This window comes from Fundulus heteroclitus, unplaced genomic scaffold (assembly GCF_011125445.2).
Source record: "Fundulus heteroclitus isolate FHET01 unplaced genomic scaffold, MU-UCD_Fhet_4.1 scaffold_905, whole genome shotgun sequence".
In the NCBI taxonomy this organism is placed as follows: domain Eukaryota; kingdom Metazoa; phylum Chordata; class Actinopteri; order Cyprinodontiformes; family Fundulidae; genus Fundulus; species Fundulus heteroclitus.
This window is the reverse complement of record NW_023397368.1, coordinates 6,969-15,866: the sequence shown is the minus strand read 5'-3', so window position 1 is coordinate 15,866 and position 8,898 is coordinate 6,969. Positions and strand designations below refer to the sequence as shown.

General features: G+C 38.2%; 2 long non-coding RNA genes across 2 annotated transcripts; both read right to left on the bottom strand.

The window, feature by feature from the left end:
- Window positions 1–778: 778 nt before the first annotated feature.
- Window positions 779–6,453, bottom strand: LOC110368021. The gene is made up of 3 exons (XR_002427861.2): window positions 6,318–6,453; window positions 1,833–1,935; window positions 779–1,571 (listed from the first exon to the last, which is right to left on the bottom strand). It is a non-coding gene; the product is annotated as an uncharacterized LOC110368021 (long non-coding RNA).
- Window positions 6,454–6,471: 18 nt separating this feature from the next.
- Window positions 6,472–8,111, bottom strand: LOC118562396. Its single transcript, XR_004930600.1, has 3 exons — window positions 7,633–8,111; window positions 7,487–7,507; window positions 6,472–6,598 (listed from the first exon to the last, which is right to left on the bottom strand). It is a non-coding gene; the product is annotated as an uncharacterized LOC118562396 (long non-coding RNA).
- Between the last annotated feature and the right edge of the window lie 787 nt (window positions 8,112–8,898).

Below are 8,898 nucleotides of genomic sequence, written 5' to 3'. Positions count from 1 at the left end.
GACGTGTTCAAGCTGACACATCTTCCCCTAGTCAGTCATTCTGTCCAATCTATGGTAGACTCTGTGCCTCCAGAGGCTTTTGTCTATCTGTAATTTCCATGGTAACTGATAACAAGACGGCCTGTTAGTTCTTCCTGTGTCATTCATGAAGGCTCGCCTTACCCGATTCGGAGATTTGCAGCAAAGGAAGAAAACAATTATCAGAGAGAAAACACTTATAATATGCATTTATTTATTACAATTGGAATTCCAAAGGGAGAAACACTTACAACGTTACCATAAAGCTTCATTTAGTATATTACTGAAGTCCCCCTCCACAGCCATTGTAAGAAATTTGTCTGCTCGATACAGCCCAGCGTCCCAAATTTAATGGACTGAGCTGTCATGAAACGGGGACAGATTGATCCAGTATTCAGGCCGGACAAAAATAATGATATTTCAAAAGGGATTTATTAAACAGAAAACAATCAGGTGGAAACAAGAGGGGCATCAAGCCAAAAATGGGAGGACTGTGTCCAAAAAGATGTGAAACTGAATGACTGGCAGGTGAAAAACAGATAAACTAAAACAGTTTCAGGATAAATCAAGACAAACCCAACCTAAAACAGAAACTAAACCTATGACAGAATTGGTTAAAAATGAAGAGAATCACTAAACCAAAACAGAAACTTAAACTAGACTAATCCAGAACCAAAATAACCATAAAGACCAAACCTAAGCTCGAAAACCAAACTAAGACTAAACAGAACACAGGGAAATAATAAATTGAAAATGAGCTAATACTAAGACAGGAGAGAGAACTAATTAATCAAATAACAAACATAAGCCATAACAAAACCCAAATCATGACATGAGCAGCCTGTCCCGGAGTGTTCAGGGAGGGGTCTCCAGGGGCTTATCCACTCACAGGCAAAGCAAGTGCGTTCTCCCACGTCAACTTCAGGGACTAACTTTTAATTAATAGCCCAGGTGGATTTTTAGGAGTTAACCAAGATAAACATTAAGAACCATAAAAAGGCTTTCCAACCTGTTTTGAAGCCATTTTGAAAGGTCCCCCATAAAACTCCGATGTCTCTTCGTGCCTGGTCTCTACAAGAGCTTGAATGAATTGATTGCTTTTTGAGTGAGTCTGCAAAACCCCCACCTTCTGTAAACTCCAAGCCACATGTTGGTAATTAAAACATAGGTACTCTTATTGCTTTTATAAAAATGCCTGATTAATACAACAACTGATTATATCTTTCCATAACACCGATTTTGCAGTCCAGTCTCTGTAAATCTCATAATCCCTAACACAGTAGACAGTAAAACTGATGTTTTTTTGGACTGGGTGTTCAGGTATGTATTTTGGGCCAATCAGGCGTAGTCTCCCGTGTGCATGCAAAGGATCTTGGTGATGGTGAACTGCGGCCCGCTGTACACCTAGAAGTTGTTGTAGAACCAAACGTACTGACTGACTGAATTGGACTAGGCTTGACACATCAATGAGACCGTCTTTCTCTCCAGAGCTGAGTACCCCCGCTCTGTCACAGTGTATGGGGTGACGTTTATCCGGAGAATGTCCGGACCAACTGTAGAGACAGAACATGGATGCAGCCAATCAGAGACGAAAAGCCCAGGCACACACACAGTTCTTTTCACAAGCAGCCATTTCCTTTTTAAGTTCCTCAAATACTTTCATGCTACAACCACAAAGTTAGCTGTGTTTTATTGGTATTTTATGCCATTTTTTGTGATAAACACACGATTGTCTACGAATACAAATCTGACAGATGCAATTATTCGGGCTACATTTGTACAAGCTTTGCATAATATCGTGCTGCCATACGTACTGTATTGGCCCCTTCCCGTTTTCCAGGTTGCATCGCACCCACATTGTGGACCCTTCCACCGGAGACACATCGCTCAGCTAAAGGTAAGGCTTAGTGACGGGGACTGCATTAAAGACATAGACAGGAAGAGCTACAGATGAGGAAAGCTGTTACCTAAATAGATAAATAATTTTTATTATACTGTGCGTGGTTTAACCAATCCACACATTGAGACCTTTTTTAGGTGATACTTTATCTGCTTTTAAGCATTTTAAGTGGCTGATCATGCTTTCATTTTAAGTACTGTTCGGTTAATTGTTCTTCTCTGAGATAACTTGCATCAGATGCAAATTTTAATTTTTAATGCCACTAGAATGGACAGTCTCTAGAAATGTTTGAGTATTTTTGCAGACTGCGCTTGATTGTAGACTGAATAACTGTTCATTAGCTCTGAACTCAGTGTTGAGAATCCTGTATTGACTCTGCATTGATTCTATCAAAGTACAACTTTGTTGTCATACGATATAATGTAAAAAAGGTTCCAGGGGCAGGAATGTTTTTGCAAAGCAATGCCTTTACAGCCAAACTGCACACTAATCAGGGTGTTTCTAAGGTTGTTTCAGAAATTGTATAAAAGGCACTGGTGCTTGACAGGGGGCTTTTTAAAATAAGGTCACAATTGACTTTCCTTTGAGAGGAAAATGCTCAAAAACCTTTTTTTGATCATTTCAGCAAGTACCAGTTTCCGGTGCCCAGCCTGGCCTGGCGTGGCAAGTGTTTCCCTGCCCAGTCCGACTCACCTTTACCTTTGAGCATCTGACACACCGCATCTGCACTCCAAGAACATTACAGATCTGGAAAATGGTGCCACTGAAACTCAACTGTTTTCTGTCAGCTTCAGATCGAATTTATTAAATCATGGATGATATGAATGAAGTGTAGGATTTTGCAGCACTGTTTAAAAGGAGAACAAGCAAAGACACACAGTGAATGACCCAGACAGGAAACCATACTCAGTACAACACCTGTGCTATTATTTATTTATTTGTAACTATATATTTTACTTTAATTAGTATTTGTTGAACTTTCTCTTAAAAGTCATCTCAAACATAATTTCTAACTTTAGTTAGATTTTTATGCAGCACATTTCCCATTAAGTATTAGTGTAGTGAACAATACACACAATACACTATTATTTAGAAAAACGTTTATTTGCCTAATAATTCATGAGCATAGTAATATGTTTATGATTGATGTGCCAAGAAAAACATACCTGTGATGCCAAAGAAAAACAAAACACATGGCTTTCACATGTATTTTGACAAATACTGATCTGTAAAGCAAAATGTCTAAACATGTATTTGACCCCCTGTATTCTGCTTTCTTTAAATAAAATCCAGAGCAGCCAACTACCTTCAGAAGAAGCCTAATTAAATGGAATCCACCTGTGTTTAATGTCATTTCAGTATGAATCCAGCTGTTGTGTGGAGGTTTGTTGGAGAACAGAAGTGAGCAAAATGCATCAGTGAGACCAAGGAATACAGCAGACAGGTCAAGGAGGAAGTTGTGGAAAGGTTTAAGGCAGAGTCAAGTTATAAAGTAATACTTGGAGTGGTTGCAAATATTTTTAGAGGCCAAAATAACAGCAGCTACTTTGGGCGAGACAGACACAGATGGATAGTTGGAGGCGCGCACATGAACAAACACTCTGAAAGCCGCAGGCTGAGATCAACAACCTGTCTGATAACACACTTATATACACAGCAGCATAAAGGTCAAGGGTTTTAGTCTCCCCCACTATTTTTACAATCAATTACTCTAGTTTGCTTTTACGTCATCCATTGTTTAAAAGGGCCTATTTACTGGCAGGAGGAACTCCTCCAAAACCAGATAGCAGTAAGTAATTTTTATTTATGTCTGCCTAAATGTTTATGTTCAGCTCTTGTGACAAGTCTTGTGTTTTCTATTCAACTAGTGATTTTGTGAGAACCTCTGGCCTGCAGGTCACACCAAAGCAGGCCAAAAAGAAGTGGCGGGATGTGGTGAAAAAATATAAGGTAAAATAACAAAACTCCCTGCATAATATTAGCTCACATTATGTATTATTCTCACCACATTTCTGGTATTACCTGAGAAAACTCAGGGTTGAAGGATATTGTACAGATTAACTAAAATGACAAACCATTTGACTTGATGGTCTCAGCTTGACTTCCTGAAGGAGCAAACTGAGAGCGATGAGGAGAGAGAGGGCAGCCTTAGCTAGGGAGGAAGCAAGGGAGAGGGAGGCTACGGAAAGGGCCAATAAATATTTGTCCCCTTTTGAAAAACTTGTTGACAAGTTATAAATAAAATCTATACATGTTTTTAAGTATACATCTAAGTGAGTTTCTTCTGAGTGAGGACACGAAGAATTGAGAGGAGAAAGAGAGAAAGATGTAACATGTTCAAAAAAATTATTAACATATGATTTAAAACAAAGAATTAACTTTTATAAACACCTTTAGACAAATAGACAACACCCAGAAACAAACAATTGAAAAATAATAGGAACGGAAATTAATTTACTGATTATTTAATGTATTTTTACAGGAAAATTTTTTTAATGAAGCAGCATGTGTACATGACAACAACTGATCTAGGTTAGGTCAGATGTAGTCATGTTCACTTAAACATGCAGCCAGCTCTGCTGGAGCAGAACTGGGCTGCCATTCTGGCTCGGAGGCAGTTTCCAGACAGCTGTCTTCGGCCACAAGATGGCCTTTCTCTACTGGGTCGACCTCCTCCTTCACATCAAGCTGGTCACCTGCCTCTATACTAATATTGTGGAGGATGAAGGAGGCACTGATTACTTTTGGGGCAAACGCTGGGCGGACCTCCAGCGCCCTAAAGAAGATTAAACGCCACCGCGTCTTTAGAGCACCAAAGGCATGCCCAATAATGTTTCTCGCCTTGGCGTGGTGCCTGTTGTAGCGTGCCTCCACTTGGACTGTACCAAATATAAAATAACCTGTAATTTAGGTAATATGCTGATATATCTTAATCTTCTATCCAATTCATATAATCTATGTATCAATTGTGTGTCATTGTTGGCTCTATTTAATGACAAGAAGGTAAGAGATCCTACTGGCAACTGGCTGGCGATAGGGCGTCAGGAGGGTGATCAGGTACCGGAGACTTGGGAACCCACCATCGCAGAGTAGAAAAAAAGCCCTCTGGTGGGTATTAGGCATTTTTATGCAACGGAGAGCGCAGCAGTACCAGTGAGTCATGGACAGAGCCGACGTGGTCGAAGTAAACATTCAAAATCTTTCTCCGTGTGTCACACACATCCTGCAGGATGATTGAGGGGAAGAATTTTCTGTTTAAATAACATTTCTTTTGTGGGTCAGCATGTGGAACAATTCGCACATGGCACTCATCAATGGCACCAACTGCTGCTTTGAAGGCCTCGTTCCCGGCAAGGCGGGCAAAACCAGCACCCACTCCCTCCAAATCTTGTCTTTTTGGGAAGAAAATACATTTTTGAATGGTCCCCATCAGGGAGTGTATAACTCTGTGTACCACCTGGCACAGAAGGGCATCCTAAAGATGACAGCTGTTGCACTATAGGATGCACCGCAGGCCAGCCGGTAGAGGGTCACCAGCACCTCTATCTCCCGTGGCCATCCATGGGCCTTCTATACCTGGGTAACATGTAGATTAATATAGTTCTCAGGAAAGAAAAAGTAAAATGTATATTCCTGTAAAACTGGTCAAGTATAGTAAACGTAACAAATGGCTTCCCTTCTCTAATATTAACTATAGTATTTTTTATAATGTAAAGATTCTCATTGTAAGATGTATTGATTATTTTTGGCATTTCACTGAAAGAATGAACAGAACTAATTGCACATAATTTATAGATCACTGTAAAGGTGGGCAGACATAGAAATTACTTTTCCTTCTTAATAATCAATGCGGTGGTCAATAGGTACAACAAAGTAGCTTAACCCTACTGCCATACTGTTACTAATATGTTAAAATTGTGTTTTCATTTCAATGATTTATAGAGAAATAGTCACAGTTTCAACCTTATCACTTGTTTAATACTATCCTCAATGTTTTTTAAAGATAAAAGTAGGAAACAGGCTGTCAATCTTAAAATGCCTACCAGTTGGCACAGATGGGCTAGCAAAGCAACACAAGTCAGTCAGATAAACAGAAAACAAATGAACGTTTTGGCGAATTAAAACAACAAAAAAATGCCATCAGAACCAGCGGTACTTCACATACGACTAGGCCGATAGAAGGGTACTACATACCGTCTAACTTTAGCCCTGGCTGCAGTTAGCCTCGGAGGTCTGCGGTTTATTGGTCTACTCAACGTCGGACTTGTTTTTTAATTACACACCAACTCTGTAAACCAGCCATACAGTGCAGCTTAAAAGTATAATGTTCTCGTTTCAAAAGATCTGAAAACATACTTTTAAAGAACAACAGCAGCAGAAAAGGTACTTTTTAACTTACCACTGTGAGCTCTGTTTGCGCTATCCAGAATCAAGCTGCGGCCGTGGTGCATTCTGGGAAAGCGGCCAGTCGTCTGCTCTGATGCAGGCTTGTTTCCGGGGAGCCAGGCCTTGGCCAGTAGTTGTGAAGCTTTGCCGGTGAAAGCCGCCTCCCTCCCTCCCTGTCATTGTTTTAACATTAACGGCTGCGGTCAGATGGACGAAGTGGAAAAAAATAATATGAAGTAGAAAAATGCGAAGTGGAAAAAGGGTAGAAGGAAATAACAAGGGCAGGCAAAAATTCTGTGGGTAAAAAAACAGTTAGAAACGTTAGAGGCAGAAATAAATCATTGTTTCACAAATAGAAGAATGTTAAAATAAAAGAAGAAGAAATTTTCATGGTGGAGTAAAAACATGCTTTAAAAATTTTGTGGTGTAAATCAGTATGAAACAAAAATAAAAATATCTTTTAAAAATGTTGGTATGAATAAATATGAAACAATAAAAAAAAGTTGCAGTGGAGATACGGAACAAAAAAACCCCACTTGCAATAAATACACAAAGACAACATAAAGAATTCAATAAAAATGTATAACAGAAAACAAGTGGGTTAAATATAAGTCAGCATAAAAGCAATAAGAAAAGTAAAAATAAAAGTGGAAGTTAAAATCTATATTTTTGATGAATAATTTATCAATTGTTGAAGAAATATCATCTTTTTATTATTTTGTCACATCGGCACACAAATTCATATTATTGGCTTATTATATTATTGACTTTGCAAGCAATTTTATATTATTAAGTCCTTCATTTATTTCTGTATGGTTTTTTTTTAATTATGGCAGGATTGCTCCTCCATACATGTGAAGTTGATGGAAACATACTCCAAAAGATATGGACCTGTAACTGTTATGAATAGGTCACAAAATATTTACTCAAGAGGAATGAAGGTGACTAATATAACAAAATAGGAAAGGTTCTAGTAGGTGTAAATAGTTGTATTGCATGACAAGTAAAAAACAACAACTATATATATATATATATATATATATATATATATATATATATATATATATATAGCTTCATTGACATAGCTTCATTGAAATCCCAAAGCCCCCGACTTGTTATATTCTGCATAAAATATGATGCATGCACATACTAAGACAGATTCATAATATGCTGTCTGCTTACCCCTCGCTTCAAATATGTCTGCTTCAGGAATCAAAGTCCAGTTTAAAGTCCCAAATCCAAAACATAAAAATAAAAAACAGATCCTCAAATTAATTGAAAAGTTCTTGACTTTGACCAATGTTGTGTATTTTTTGGGAATAGTTTACCTGTGATGAGGCTTGCTCCTGCAGATGGATGAACACAAAAGAGCAGAAGAAAGGCAATCACCAGATCCATCTTCATTTACTATCTTACTACCAGAACTTCAACTTAAGTTTAGTCTTCTTCATTTCTGTCCGTCTGCCAGGTGGTCAAATCAGTTCAAACAAATCCAGACCAAATCTACCTAAACGTCGCAAGATGAGTGTCAGAAAAGGTGGACATTAAAAAAATAGATTTAAGAAAAAGAAAATCAGAGAGACAAGTCTCCTGTTGTATCTTCTGAAAAAGACTGTGGGTGTGTGACAGCCAGAAGGAGGAGCAGTGAGAAAGGAGGAGAAAAAGACTGCATGTTTGGGAGGGGGGCAGTTAATCTGTTAAGAGCAGTCCTAACGATAAGAGAAGAGGCTACATCGATCACAGGACATCCAATTGCCCGAGTGCTTCTCATCGTAAACGCTGAAAAGAGGGAGATTTCACTCATTCTTTTATTACTTAAGCTTTCGATATCATCATTACAAAAGTGTTACATAGAAATGATCCCCCCTGCTAACTCAATCAGGGACCATTTAAAACATTATTCTCAGCTCCACCGGGCGGCAGTGTTCTAACTCGTTGCAAAGCAGCAGACATTTGTTTGACATCTAAGATCTGTATTGAATAAAAAAGTAAAGATGAAAGCTGAGAATTGTATTTTGAATACTTGGATACATGTGACATCCTTTGAATTAGATACATTACCTCAGTTTGGAAGACATGACTTTACCTTTTCAAATCCAGCCCTCTCTCCTTTAAATCAATAAGCAGAGCACAGTTGGAACAAAAGCAAAATCGGTCTTGAACTGTGAAAAAATCCTTCTGTATTTTAATCAGAAATGATGTTCATCATTATGAGGAAGGGGCACTGAGATGGGGTATTTCAATTCTTCATTTGTCAGATTGAATAAAAATAATAGAAAACTACATTTCTTTGGCCAGTTTTGCAGCTGCTGCTGCTTTAAAACTCAAACTGTCTTTCTTTGCAGCACCGTGAAATCAAACTGAAAAATCCGACTTCGAACATGACCGCATTTAATCAGTAGGGAACATTTCCTATGTCAAGAAAAATTGTTACAAAAATGTAAAATAAATGGAAGTAAGTTAAGTTTTTAATGTATTCATCCATTTTTAAATGTAATTTTACAATTTTTTAAGTAAATTAAAGTGTATTTAGGAGGAAAGAAAACCTAAAAACCATCGATGTGCTCCTTTCAAACTTGAAAGGTGAAATTATG